The sequence below is a fragment of the Sorex araneus genome, chromosome 1 (genome assembly GCF_027595985.1).
Source record: "Sorex araneus isolate mSorAra2 chromosome 1, mSorAra2.pri, whole genome shotgun sequence".
In the NCBI taxonomy this organism is placed as follows: Eukaryota; Metazoa; Chordata; class Mammalia; order Eulipotyphla; family Soricidae; genus Sorex; species Sorex araneus.
This window is the reverse complement of record NC_073302.1, coordinates 62,281,202-62,296,753: the sequence shown is the minus strand read 5'-3', so window position 1 is coordinate 62,296,753 and position 15,552 is coordinate 62,281,202. Positions and strand designations below refer to the sequence as shown.

General features: G+C 35.1%; 1 long non-coding RNA gene and 1 other non-coding gene across 2 annotated transcripts in view; both read right to left on the bottom strand.

The window, feature by feature from the left end:
* LOC129404257 (uncharacterized) overlaps window positions 1–15,552 on the bottom strand; it is a 733,623-nt gene that overhangs the window by 296,409 nt on the left and 421,662 nt on the right. The gene's annotated exons all lie outside the window — the stretch shown is intronic.
* LOC129400934 (U1 spliceosomal RNA) lies at window positions 8,928–9,087 on the bottom strand. The gene has a single exon (XR_008627981.1). It is a non-coding gene; the product is annotated as a U1 spliceosomal RNA (small nuclear RNA).

Sequence of the window (15,552 nt, the reverse complement as noted above, 5' to 3'; positions counted from 1 at the left end):
AACAAAGGTTAAATTTACAATGCACTAAGTAAAAATGAATTTCTTCATTTCAGGTCTCTACCAGGATCTCATAAAAATCCAAATTTGGCCTTTTACTTAAATTGCTGAAAGTTGAAAAAAAGGCAAAACTTAAGAATTTAAACTCAGAATGCTAGATTTATAAAACATGTCTCCAGATTTTTTTATTCAGTATCATAAATGATTCTAACTATGAAAAGATATTGTATGGTTCAGAAATAATTCCAAAAGTTTTAATAACTTATTTATAAAAATGGGAATAGATATCATGCAGATCATTACAAATTTATTTGACTTACATTTTTTTCAATTTATATTATATAGTAAATCTATTTATTTATATGCTAGTTATTTTAGTTTTGATATCACACATAATAGTCTCAGTTAAACAAAATATGAACAATTAATTTTTTTGCTAAGGGTTGAACAGATTGATATTGATATACAGTTTTGTAGTTTGATATTGATACACAGATTTGCAGAGAGTCTCTTGCCCGCATGCCTGCCTGGCTGTCTTCCCCAGGACCCCTCGAAGGGGATGGGCTCCAGCTTCCCTCCCCACCCTGAGCAGAGCTCCTGGCGGTCAAAGACCACCGGAACCTAGCTGCAGCCATGCTGGAGACTCCTCTCTACACGTTAGTTCGGACAGGCCTCATGCATGAAGGTACCGGCAGAGGAACCCAGGTGTGTGTAATCCCATCAACGGTCAACATCCAGAGACTTAAAAGCAAGCTCTCAGAAGCAATATCTTTAGCTTGCTTCTCCCTTTGGGAGAAACTGGCAGTCTTCTGAGAGTTTCCTGCCCACATGGGACAGCCTTGCAAGCTTCCCATGGTGTATTTATATGCAAAATCCAGTAACAAGCTGGATCTCATTCCCATGACCCTGAAGAGCCCCCAGTGCAACATCCTTGGGAGGGCCAAGTCCAGATGGACTTCTAAGATCTCAGGGAAAGAACAAAATGAGATGTTACTGGGCCCGCCTGAGAAATTGGTGTTTAACGGGTGGGCTATCGTGATCATGATCCTGACACAGATTTGCAAATTTTTGACTCTCACAGTTTCTGGCATCTACAACATTTTGTGAATGAATTTCCATGCATATAGCTAAGACTTAAAGGAAACTACCTACATCCTATTGACACATCTTCAGTTTTTAAAAAATATTTTCTTCTACCTTCTTCATTTTACCCCATAAATTATAAAGACAATTGCATTTGGGAATTTTGCTCCAGACCCTGAAGACTTTACTTTTCTCATTCTTTGAACAAATGTACACAAATCTTAGATCTGAGAGAATCTTTCTTGTCTTGCATACTAGGCAATTTAAAACCATGATCAAACTAAATTCAATAATTCACAATGAATACAATAATTCACCCTTAAGAATTATTAAAATTATTCAGTACATTTCTTATGGGCTGGAGCGATAGCACAGCGGTTGTGCATTCACCTTTCACTCGGCCGACCCGAGTTCGATTCCTCCGCCCCTCTTGGAGAGCCCGGCAAACTATCGAGAGTATTGAGTCTGCGCGGCAGAGCCTGGCAAGCTACCCGTGCGTATTGGATATGCCAAAAACAGTAACAACAAGTCTCTCAGTGAGAGACATTACTGGTGCCAGCTTGAACAAATCGATGAGCAATGGGATGACAGTGACAGTGACATTTCTTACAATTAACTGTAAATTACCATTCTGTCTGTATGTTATACAAAAATCCAAAATTAGAAATAAAAAAAATGAAAACAAGATTATTTATGCTGAATATTTGTTGAAAATTAATTTATGTAGCCTTCATTTATCACTGTTATCTTGAAAAGATAATTGGCTATATATCTTAATTGCATCTTAATTTAAAGAAAACTAGCTGTAGTACTAAAATCATTAATTTAAGTATAAATATTAGAAAATCTTCCATTTATAAATGTGTTAAATAATAAACTTAGATATAACATTACACCATATTATTATAAGTACAAAAAATATACATGCTATCATGTATTTAATGCTTACTGAATGATCGGCATAAAAATTAGTTTTACATGTTAATAATCTCTGTAACTCTAGAAATTATTTTCTGAAATTATGCCTCCTTTATGTACTTAGAACCTGGTAGCAAAATACATTGTCACCCTTCTAAGTTACATTAATAATAAATGGTAGAAATGAAACATTCAGACCATGAGACCCTAGAGTTTGGTTTTTATTTTTCCAACATAGTTGGAATATAATTTTATAATTTTACAGATAGATGTATACTTGTTAGAAAAACAATGTGTTAATTTGATACACTTCTATGCATTGTAGCACTGTAGTCCTATTGTTCATTGATTTGCTCGAGAGGGTACCAGAAACATCTCCATTGTGAGACATATTGTTATTGATTTTGGCATATGCAATATGCCACGGTTAGCTTGCCAGACTCTGCCAAGCAGGTGGGATACTCTCGGTAGCTTGCCAGGTTCTCCAGAGAGGGATGGAGGAATTGAACTTGGGTCGGCCATGTACAAGGCAAGAGCCCTACCCCCTGTGCTACCGCTCCAGTCCACATTTCTATACATATCAAAATTTATTGCCATACCAAAAGTTATAGTAGAAATGACATCTGCATTTCTATGTTCATTGCAGCACTGTTCACAATAGCCACAATCTGGAAAAAACCACAGTGCCCAAAAACAGATGACTGGTTAAAGAAACCCTGGTATATCTACACAATGGAATACTATGCAGCTGTCAGAAAACATGAAGTCATGAAATTCGCATATAAGTGCATCAACATGGAAAGTATCATGTTGAGTGAAATGAGTCAGAACGAAAGAGACAGACATAGAAAGATTGCACTCATATGTGGAATATAAAGTAGCTGAGAGGTACAAGCTTGCAATGATGCAATTTCTGGCAGATATTTCTTTGGACTTAGTTACTTGAACACTAAAATACAGAAATCCAAAACCATGAGGCCGCTAGTGTAGCCACTCGACCTCATATGTCTTCATTCTCAGCAAGGGAAAACAAATTATCAAATGCTTCCTTTTCAGCAGGTTCGACTTTAGGGGGGAGAAACTCCAAACAATAATAGTGAGTTTTTTGTTGAAATATTGAATGTAATCAAAGTAAAGTGAAAGTAAATTGAAATTTATCAGCTACACAGGCGGGGTGGTGGGCTGGGGAGGTGGGGGTGTGGGGGGGAGGTATACTGTGATTCTTGGTGGTGGAATATGTGCACTGTTGAAGGGATGGATGTTCCAGCATTGTATAACTGAGACTTAAACCTGAAAGTTTTGTAACTTTCCACATGGTGATTCAATAAAAGAATAAATTTAAAAAAATTATTGCCATAGCATTAGCAAATATTCTCATCTTGTCACAAAATTACCCTTTCTTCTTTGGGATAAGACCATTTTAGGTTATCTTTCAAATATATATTATGTAGTTTAATAAGAAACGTTCAAGTTTCTAACACCTTATTATTAACATTGACTATAGTTACTGCACTGTACTCTATTTAAAAACTGATGGCCAGAGCAAGGTAATCTTAAACTCTAAGACTATCCTTTGTCCAACTGTCTCTATATTTCATTCCTCTGGCTCCTTAACTATCATTTAAGTTTTGGTTTCTTTTGGTGATTCCCTGAGCACAGAACCAGGAACAAACCCTGAGCAAAATGACCCTCCCTCTAGAAACCGCAAAAGAAAGTTCAAGCACACAAACAAGCAGTGAAATAAATAATCAAATAAACAAATATATTTTCTTAAAAAATGTTAGTAATGTTTTAGGAGGGCAATGGGAAGAGAATCAGTCAGTTCTGAGAATTTTAAAGACTGCTATTTTCTTTTTCCTCATTGATTGAATATGAAGTGTAAACTATTGTCATTATGGAGTTAAAGTTCACCAAGTAAAATGTAAAAAATTTGGAAAATATTTTTTCATTAATTCCATCAGGTATATAGATATACAAATTATAAGTTAATAAAATGAGTTATATTTTTAAGGCCCAGATTTTATTTACAGTGTCAACAAAAATGAATATATTAAAGACAACAATGTTCAGGTTCTCTACAGTTCTAAAATAGTAACACAAAACTTATTATTCATCTACTATTCCTTGGAGTCTCTGAGACCATAGTTCTAAATTTATTTTTATGAATACATTAAGAGTAATATTGCTTACAATTTTTTATATTAGAGTTAAGGGATTTGCTTCTTCCTCAAGTGTATAAAGAGATGTATTTTTAAAGAAGAAATAAGTACATCTATCATCCTTTAAACCTTTTTTTAGTCTTTCTAGAGCATATGTAGCAACTACATAATTAGACCAACACTTATGACTATCAAAGCTATTTTATCTCACTTCCCACCTGGCACGTTGAAATTAAACAAATGGTTTTGAAAACAAATATTGAGCAGCATAACTATAAATGCTTTGTATTATTTTAATATCTTAGTGTTTTTTTATAATTAGTAAGCCTGGAAACACAATAAATACAAACACAGAAGTTAATATTATTTTCAAACTAATATTATTTTCAAACCTACTAAATTTGTTACTTATAGCAGAAAGAGAAATGGTGAGAAACAAAAAACCATGTGCTAAATTTTCAGGTTACAAGTGTAAATTAGCCATTATCACAATGCATAAAACCATACGTTACAAAATGATCTAGCTCTCCTTTATTATTAGGATCAAAGTAACAAATATGTTGGTGGAAAGGTGTAATGGTGGAGGAATTGGTGTTTGAAAATTAAATATAATCAATTACTATGAACAGATTTATAAAAATAAAATAAAATTTAAAATCCTTATCATAAAAAATTTAATATGACTCGATTCATGGGCTGGAACGATAGTACAGGGTGTAGGGCATTTGCCTTGCATGCAGCTGACCTGGGTTCAATTCCTCTGCCCCTCTCGGAGAGCCCAGCAAGCTAGCCTGGCCCCAAAATAGAACTTAAGCAATTTATTTTGTATTGCTTGTTAAGAATAATCCACTAAAAATGATAAAAAAAATTCCCTAGATAAAAGTAAGTGAAGATTGTTGTATTTCATCCAGGAAGTCCTTCTTTAAGAGATTAGTAACAAGCTGTTAAAAGTTGAGAATTCTGGCCCAGAGATGAACCAGAGCCGCGGCACGAGAAGCAGACCCTCCGCGCCTATAGACTGTGATCCTGAGGTCTCCTAACCCATTTTGGCACCAGAGCGGATTCTTGCAGCCATCCATTTTGACTGTGAACTGAACTAAAATATTAGAAACCCAAAACTGTGCGGCCGCGATAGCGGCCACCCAGACTCAAAGTCTTCACTCTCAGCAATGAAGAGAAATTATTAGATGATGCCTATTCAACAGGCCTTATTGTTGGGGAAAATTTCCAATCAATAATAGTGAGTTCTGTATGGAAATATGGAATGTAATCAAGGTATATAGAGAATAATGGCAATATCATTAGCTACTTAGATGGGGGTGGGGTGGGAAGGGGGTGTATTGGGGTTCTTGGTGGTGGAACAGGTGCACTGGTGAAGGGATGGGGATTTAATCAATATTTGACTGTGACTTAAACCTGAAAGCTTTGTATTTTTTTCTTTCTTTTTTTTCAAGGTGATTCAATAAAATATTTCTTTAAAAAAATAAAAATAAAAAAAAGTTGAGACTTCTGTGCTATATATGTATAAATACATATATATACACACATATACATACTTAAATATATGTGTATATATGCATCACTTGTCATCCCTTTGATCTTTGATTTGCTCGAGCAGGCACCATAATGTCTCCATTTGTCCCTGTCTTGTGCTAGTGTAGTCTAATGGTATCTGCTTGCTCCAGGAACACGAAGAACCTCAAACTCTTCGTTCTGGGTTTTGATGAAGATGTCTGACCATCTCGTGAGTGGGCGGCCATGCAGTCTTTTGACATACATGAAATCCAGTCAGTAACAGCTCTAGTCCAGAGCTTGTCTCTAAATTGCATTACATGTCTGTCCCATCTGATCTTTGATGCCTTGGCAAACAAGACAGTGTTCCTGATTCTTGATTGTCCACAGAGTTTGGAACTCCGGATTCCTTCTCTCACTTGAGTGAAACATGATACTCCAAGCATAGCTCTTTCGATTGCTCTTTGTGATACCCCAATAGCATTCTCATCCTGTTATTGTAGGGCCCAGGTCTCTGAGGCATATGTTATTGCAGGAAGAACAGTGGAGTCAAAAAGATGTGCCCAAAGACGGAGTTTCTTCGTCCACTTAACCACTTCTTCGATGCTCTTGAATGCATTCCATGCTGCTCTCTTTCTCCTGCGCAGTTTTGGTGCCAAGTCATTTCTCATGTTCTCATATTTGAGTTCTCAAATTATATATGTATGTATATATGTATATATATATACATATATATATATGTGGGTGTATATATATGAAGAGTCTCTTGTCCTCATGTCTGGCTCTCTTGACCGGGGCCTTTTGGAGGGGGTGGGTTGAGTTTCCCTCCCCACTTTGGCTGCAGAGCCGGGGCAGCCCAAGACCTCCAGAACCCAGCCATAGGCATGCTCAAGGCCCCTTTCCACAAGTTCGGACAAGCCTCACGCATGAAGGAACCGGAAGAGGAATCCAGGTATGTGGGACCCCGGGCTGAGATCTTCAAGCCTGCTTGGGTTGGGACTGGGCCTCTTCCGCCCAGATCCTCCATTTTCCAGTAGCTAGACGGTCACACTCAGAAACTACCCTGAGCCCTGTAATCCCATCTGTGGCCAACATCCAAATACTATAAAACCAAGCTCCTGGACATCTTATAGCCTAGTTCTCCCCTCAGAGAGCCTGGCAAGATACTGAGAGTTTCCTGCCCACATGGGAGGGACTGACAAGTTCCTCGTGGCATATTCATGTGCCAAAATCAGTAACAATGATGGGTCTCATTCCCCTGACCCTAAAAGAGTCTCCAATGCAGCGCCGTTGGGAAGGACCAGTAAAGAGAGGCTTCTAAAATCTCAGGGCTAGGACGAATGGAGACATTACTGAGATCACTTGAGAAAATCGATGATCAATGGGATGATGATGATGATGATGATGATGATGATATACATATATATATATATTCCTTTTAATCTTGATATATGTGGTCTCTCTAATCTTCTCACAGCCCTATTCAAAGTCAAATTATAATGTAATCTCACAACATACATGAAATTAACTCAAAGAAATTAAATATTTAGAATATAGAGCAAAACTGCATTAAAGAAAACTTAGATAAAATATCTCTGATTTTGTGTTCTGTGATCAATTGGGGACTCATTTCCAAAAAGAAGGAAAACCAAAGTCAAATTAAAAACCAATTTATTAGTTTGATTTTTTGGATATATCAAAATAAAATGATTTTGCATAGCTACAGAAACAATCATTTAATTGAAAGTTATTCCACTGAATGGGAAAAGATATTTGCAAACTATATCTGATGAAAGGCTAATATCTGATAAAATATGGAACTCAACAATAAGAAAAATAATAGTCCCATAAAAAGTGCAGATAATAGTTGAGATAAATCATAAAAGAAGACACACATAATGGGCAAAAGTTATATAAAGAGTTTTATCAATAAAATGCAGATCAAAGCAACTTTGAGACATCAACTAACACCTGTCCCAATGACCAATAGCCAAGGGTCAGAAGCAAATACTGCTGGCAAGAATGTGAAGTAAAGATACCATCATACACTATGGATGGAGATGCGAATTAGCTCAGCCTTAGTGGAAAAGAGTATGGATATTTTTCATAATATATAAAAATGAATTTGCTATATCTTATGCAAATCCAATCCTAGGTTTCTAATTGAAGAACACAAAATCACTCCTTATAACATATTTATTTACAATAGTCAATATAGGAAATCAACCCAAATGCCCAATGAGAGATGAGTGGGAAAAACTGTGTTGTGTATGTAATACTACTCATCTAAAATAAAATAAAATCATGCCCTCTGTGACAATATTGATTAACTAGAAGAAGTTATAATAAGCAAACTGAGTCAGAAAGAGTAGGACAAATACCAGATACTCTCACCCATATATGGGATATAAAGAAGCAAAATAAGGGAACAGCCAAAGCCAATTAAATGCAAACTGTCAAGACTCTGGTGGCAGAACTGAGGTTACCAGAGGTAAAGAGAGAAACAAAAAAATGAAGTACAAGATCCAAAAGATTGTATTGGAGGAATATTGTTACGTTGGTAGTAGGTTTGGGGTGGTAACGTAAATTTAGCAGAAATGTTTAATCATACTCCTAAAATATGTGCAATCTTGGAAATTCATGTTACCTCCATAAAAGAATAACAAAAAAATATTTAAAAGGTGCTATTAAGAGTAATCTTCTAAAGAAGAAAAGTACCTGCCATAGAGGCAGGCTGGGGGGAGGGGGGTAAGAGAGGTGGTGGCATTAGGAATATGGGGGATATTGTTAGTAGGAAATGTAAACCGATGGACAGATGGGTGTTGGAACATGAAAGCTTTGTAACTATATCTCATGGTGACATGGTGATTCAATTAAAAAATAATAATAAAAAAGAGAGAATTCACTTCTAAAAATTCTCATCATAAAAAGTAAACTATTAACTGAATTGTGATTCTGATATGAGAGTTTGGAAGTTAATCACAGATGAAAGGTTGGGTTTGTTTTCACTGGCCAAAGGATAAAACATGAAAAGCTTGGAGAACAAATGGGCAAAAACATCTGTAATGTATAACCTTGTTTAGTTGTTTGCATTGAGACAGGATTCAGTTCTTTGTGAATTACTAATGAAAAGATAATCTTATTAATATGATAGTAGCTACAGGGAAAAGTGTGGGCTAAGAATGACTCTATTTCATTTATTGAATGTGCTTCTTACTAAAGATAAATGTTTACAAGGTGAAAATAATATATTTTTTTGGCGAGAGTGCCAATGTAGTCCCCTACCACCACAAATTGTGCAGTAAGTTTCCCACATTTGGGGAAATTGCAGGGGTCAGCGCATTTGTAGTACAGTGCATAAGCCTCGTCCTGGGAAAATCACCTTTGTGATCATGGTATCTCCCTGCCAGGTGAGTATGAAAAAAAATTCTTCAGTATTAAATAACTCAAAATGTAAGGTCATTTTTTAGAGTTCATTCCTGTTGTTTTCAATTTAGATAGCACATAGGAAAGAGTTTGGATAGATTTTGGAACACATCACTTCTTTCATTTTTCAGAGGTTTAGTAATAATGTACTTAGTGGAAGAAAATGATAAAAAAACATAAGAAAATTGAAAAGAAAAAAAATCACTGAAAACTTCTTTTATCCCAAGCATTATGATAGATACTATTTATTTATTTTACAGAAGTCATGTCACAGCTTAAATTGTATCATTCCAATAGAGTGTCTGCTACATAAATTTTGGGTTCTATAAAAAAATAAATATATGGGACCCCAACCAGAATGGGGTAGTCAGTACCCCTTTTCTTTTGGAATGTGATACTAAGTGATGGCAGATTGGTACTACAAAGAGATTACAATATCTGTACTGAAAAGCACTCAGTACTTGGAGTGAGAAAGAGAGGTATCAAATAACTTGCATTGCTGCCAGCCCAGTGAAGATAGAAAGTCTTTTACTGTATCCTACCCTTCCTGCCTGAGTCCTTGTTTACATTTCAATGAGAAAAGAAGAAAATAGTGACATAGATATGCCTTCAAATGCCATTTCAGGTGGAGTGGCAGCAATGTAAAGGGCAATATGGAAAAAGAGAATGCATAGAGATTGTGCACAGCAGGGAGGCTGCTGAAGGTCAAAGAGTGCATGCAGAGAAGATTGCAGAAGATACTTCATTTACCTTAAGATTTCCCTTTCTAGGGACTGATGGGATGATAGTACAGTGAATAAGGCATTTGCCTTGCACATGGCCCACCTGGGTTTGATCCCTATCATTGTATAAGGTCCAAGCATCACCAGAAGTGATCCCTGTATACAGACCCAGAACGATGCGCTCCACAAAGTATGGCCAAACAACAAACAAAAATACTTCACTTTCTAAGTTTAGATATAAATCAAAGACAAATTATTTAAAATTTTGCTTGCTTGGGAAGCAGCTAACTCGGTTCAATCCCCAATGAACTGTCCCCTGAGCAGCACACTGGATAACTGTTAAGCACTGAGTACTGAGCCAGGAATAGTTCCTGAGCAGTGCTGGGTGTGGCATAACCATCAATAAGTATGTAAATATATAAATAAAAAACAAAATGTAAAATATTAACCACACAGAACATTAAACTTCATACCCCTATACAGCCACACTGTTTACATGGTCATGAAGTAAATGTCATTTCCATTTCACAGCAAAAATTTACCAAATGTAACATTGCCTATATGAGATAAAATGTGTATATTCATATGGGTGTATGTGTGCACAGGTGGGTAGGCCTTGAAGATTTAACTTAGGTTATTTTTCCACTCTATCTATTTAACCTATAAAATTCAACATCACTTAAATGTATGGAAATGTTTTTATAATACATTTTTTGTATACTAAATTTCTTATGTAGTATATTTCTTATATGCTATATTTCTTATATTATTTCTTATATTTATATTTTGAGAAAATGTAAAGAAAATAGAATGAATGACATAAAGAATATAGAATTTGTTTTGAAACACTGAAAATACAAAATTCTACCAACCTATTAAAATTCTGTTCTAACAGTAAATTGTCAATAGTAAAACCAATGTTTTATATGTTGTCAATATTGATTGTCCAGCAAAGGGAACATATATGTTGAATTTCATACACATATACATATATATGTATATGTGTGTTCATTATGAAAGACATGAACAAATTTGCAGATTTGTTCCTATATCCACTTGATATCTGTCTATTGTAAATATTCCATTTTTAAGTAAACAAAAAAACCATCCTGCATTAGGCATAGTATTTTTTTATTATCCGAATAGCAACAGATATTAGTTAATTGCTTGTCATAGACTTTAACAATCAAAATTAGCTCTGACCATTAAACTAATACATTCAAGTAAAGCTTAATGCTTAAAATATAAGAAAATCTGGGGTCAAATAGGGCTCTTGCCTTGCAAGCAGCCAACCTTGATTTGATCTTTGGCATTTTGATCCCTGGTCCCCCAAACCCACAGGAGTGATCTGTGAATTCTGAGCCAAGACTAAAACCCTGAGTACCTCTGGGTGCGGCACATAAATTACACACACACACACACACACACACACACACACACACACGTATGTATACATATATGTGTGTGTATATATATATATATATATATGGAAGTCTATTACAGCTAATCCTAGAATAGAGTAATAGAGTAACTATTTGTCATCATTTTCCTACTTGTCTTAATTTTATAATCATAATTTTTAATCTGTTTTATAATCAATTCTATATTTATTCTGATGAATAATGATAATAAAATGAATTATCATAAATAATGATAATAAAAGCAAATGGCAGATGGAAAAACTCAGTGGTAGAACATCTGCCTTACCAGCATGGGGCTGTTAGTTTGATCTTAGATACTACTACATGGAGAATTGTTGTTTGTTATTCTTGGCACTACAACAAATTGTGAGATCTCCATTGTGTATGCGTTCCACTAGTAAAATATAAAACTCATAAATGTTACAAAATGTGTGATCATGGCAACCAAGGGTGCAATCTCCAGTGCACATCAAAACCAAGTCTGTGTGATCCATGGTCATTCCAGTGGCAACAACAACAACAAAGGGAAGAGAAGGGGGAATTTTTTTAACTAAAAACGTTAATTAAAAAGTAAAAGCATATGAAATCTAAAGCAAATATTAAAGATCTCTATAAATTATGCATTACATATATAATATGTATACTAACAAAATTAATTTTATATATTGTTCATAAATATGTTTAATCTCAATTATAACTTCTCAATAAGCAACTTATATATAGAATACATACATAGCATAAACATATAACATATACATGTATTATATATATCTTTATCTACAAATTTTTTTTCCAAATATATCCACAGCATCGCTGTATCACTGTCATCACATTGTTCATCGATTTACTCGAGTAAATACATTACCAAATAAAAATACTAAATAAACATATATAGAGAGAGACACATAAGATTATTATTATTATTATTATTATTATTATTATTATTTTTGCTTTTTGGGTCACACCCGGCAATGCACAGGGGTTTCTCCTGGCTCATGCACTCAGGAATCACTCCTGGTGGTGCTCAGGGGACCATATGAGATGCTGGGAATCAAACTCGGGTCAACCGCGTGCACTGCAAACGCCCTACCTGCTGTGCTATTGCTCCAGCCCCAACATAAGATTATTTTAAACAGTAATTAGAATATAGTTACTGCAACTATGGGAAAATAACACACTAATAGAGGCATCGTTTCATAGAATTCCTTACTAGCTGACATGTTAGAATGTTTAAGAATAAGGCTTCACATTTCTCAGATGCAAAAAAATCAGTGCCAGCCAGTTTTAAACAATGACTCTGATATCAGAAAAACACAAAGAAAAGATTTAATTACATCTAACATCTTAATATTGCCTAATCAATTTACTGGTGTACATTGATTCGATTTTGTTTATAATTGTTCTATTTCTGTATCTAAATAGTGCATCTTGATCCTCACGCTGTTCTCTTGATACTTATGCCTTTCATTTATAAACCGAAGCAATTGTTAATAACATGACAGAAGTAATTTTGAAGTGAGAATTTTGAAGTGGGAATTTCCTGATTTTGGACTTTCCTGAGGATAAATGATTCTACTTACATAACCCTCTGTGTCGTATTAGTATCTGAAAGAGTCATTAGTAGTTCACTGGACTTTGTGTGTGTGGAGGGATACATGAGCAGATGTATAAATCTATAAGAGTAAGTATGTGCCTATGTTTATCTTTCTTGTGTCATCAGTATTTAATGAAACTAACAAATAATCTGTCCTTAATAAATGCTAGTTCAATGAAGAACCTTTGGTTTGCCATTCATAAATTATTCAATTTGTTCTGATTCACAAATCATTTGGAAATCTGTTGTTAAAGAGATAAATGGGAAGAAGTCCAGATATGTTCTGCTCTACCACATTAGTAGACAAAAATGTGGATTGGATAAATCTTTTCCTAGAGTCAGGTAAAGAGAAACAGAAATAAGTAAAGCTCTAGATGTTTCCCACTCCCTTTTGAAATGCAGCACCAGTGACAGGGAAGAAAAAAAAGTCTAGCACTTGAATAAAGGAATGATACAACAAAGCATCACTTAAACTAAATAGGTTTTTCTCATATTCAGGCCCTGCAGGTTTGCAAAGTATGCTTCCAGCAGATGGCGTTTTGCATAGATAATAAAGATGTTCACATCTCCAGAGTCTAGTAATTACCTTAAGAATGAGAAGGAAATAGAAAAGAAGAGGAGTAAATTCCTTCTGCTTCCCCTCCTCTTTAGTTCCATTATCATAATCTGTATCCCATTTCAATTTTCATTACTCTCAGAAGAGTAAAATGGGTTGATAGGCAATGAGTAGTCTGTATTAGAGAGACAATTTAATTGCACTGCTAAAAAAGAAATTCTGCTCACAAAAACACGCCAACCTTTTCCATTTGATCTGAGAACTCAAATGTCAACTATAGCATAGTTTATGTGATCTGAAAGAGCATAAATGGAAACAAAGATTTTAACCAATCCAATGTGCTTCAGTACTCCTGTATTCATTTAAAAAAAAATGCTCAGTGGCATTTAATAACGTAAAATAAAACAATACTCGGAATATGTCAAGATCCCTATAGGCCTTTCTAATATTGAAGCTGGTAGACTGTCTTTAGACTAATTCATTGAAGATGTTGTATATTAAATTGCTGGAAGCTTTTCAGAAATCTGGATTGCAAAGCACAGGGAAATGAATAGTGTGGCTACAGTTGGTACACCCATTTGCATATCAATGCCGAAAATTCTGTTGGTTTCATAGAAATGATAGTGATTGAGGTTTAAGAATGAGAGTGAGTGGTAAGATATACACATGGGTCACCAAAATTCTCTCTACTTGCATGCCCACATTTTAAATCATTTCCCCCGTAGGTACACTAGAGCTTTCCCTGCTCTGTGTCCTTTGAGGCAGCATTGTGGACATATGAATGGGTCTAGAGAGGCGGACGTTTTGAATTCTCATCCAACATTTTTTTTTCAGAGAAAAGAATTCTCTGCCAAAATTACAAAGCCTGACAGCTTGAGATCTTTGTCTCTTTTCATTTTGGTTCTTGTTTCTTTTTTTTAAATCAAATTAAATAAAATATGGACATTTTGTTCAAGAAAGCCAAGTTATAAGCAATAGTTTACCAAGAATTGGACAGATTTTTTTTGACTGTACTTCACTTGCCAAATAAAATTTTGTCACACACGAAATGTAGAGTTTAGCACACAGATATTATTAGTTTCATAATAAATACGAAGGACCATTAGGAAGTTTATGATAATTCTTCATATCATGATTATGATCCAGCCTGGGAATTAGTATGAGAGAAAAATCTAATTAGAACTACTTAAAATTCTTTTTTTAAAAAATATGATTGTTTATTTATTTATTTATTTATTTTTGCTTTTTGGGTCACACCCAGCACTGCACAGGGGTTACTTCTGGCTCTACACTCAGGAATTACTCCTGGCAGTGTTCAGGAGACCATATGGGATGCTGGGAATCGAATCCGGGTCAGCCGTGTGCAAGGCAAACACCCTACCCACTATGCTATTGTTCCAGCCCCAGAATTATTTAAAATTCTTAAAAATTTAAAAAAGAGCACATTTTAAATTGTCATCCTATTCTGAAAATGTGTGACAGATTAAATATCAGGAATAAATAAATTTGTTTACCTATCAGTGAAAAAAGTGAAATACTGACATATGCATTCTTTAACATCCCTTCATATTTAACTAAATGTAAGCAACATGGAAGGCAAGATGTAACATTCTCTTCATGTGGTGTCATCATAGCACCTGGCATATAACAAGAATTAAATAAGTAGTTGTTGAATAAAGGACTAGATTACTATAAACCCTTCAGGAAAGAAAGTCAATTTTTTAACACATTATTAATGGACACCAAAGATGTATCAAACATTCTTCTGTTATCTTCAATTGTACTTTCAACTAAGTAGCTTCAACAACTACCCTGTTGTGTCTGGAATGAAAGTACAGCTAGTGGAGTGCTTTCCTTGCATACAGTCCAACCTGGGTTTGGATCTCTTCAGCATCTCATATGGTCCTCCAAGTATCACCCCTTGTATTTTCTGAGTGCAGAGCCAGGAGTAATCTCTGAGCATTGCCAGGTACGAGGCAAAGGATAAAACAAAACAATGCACTACCCCATGTCAATTATTCATAATACATTTGATATCCTAGATAAGCAAGTGAGGGACCACATGGGGTCACAGGGACTGAATCTAGGTCAGTGGCATGTAAATACACTCCAGCTGTACTCTATTCTGGACCCATCACTTTAGTATTTTTGATTCTGAATATTT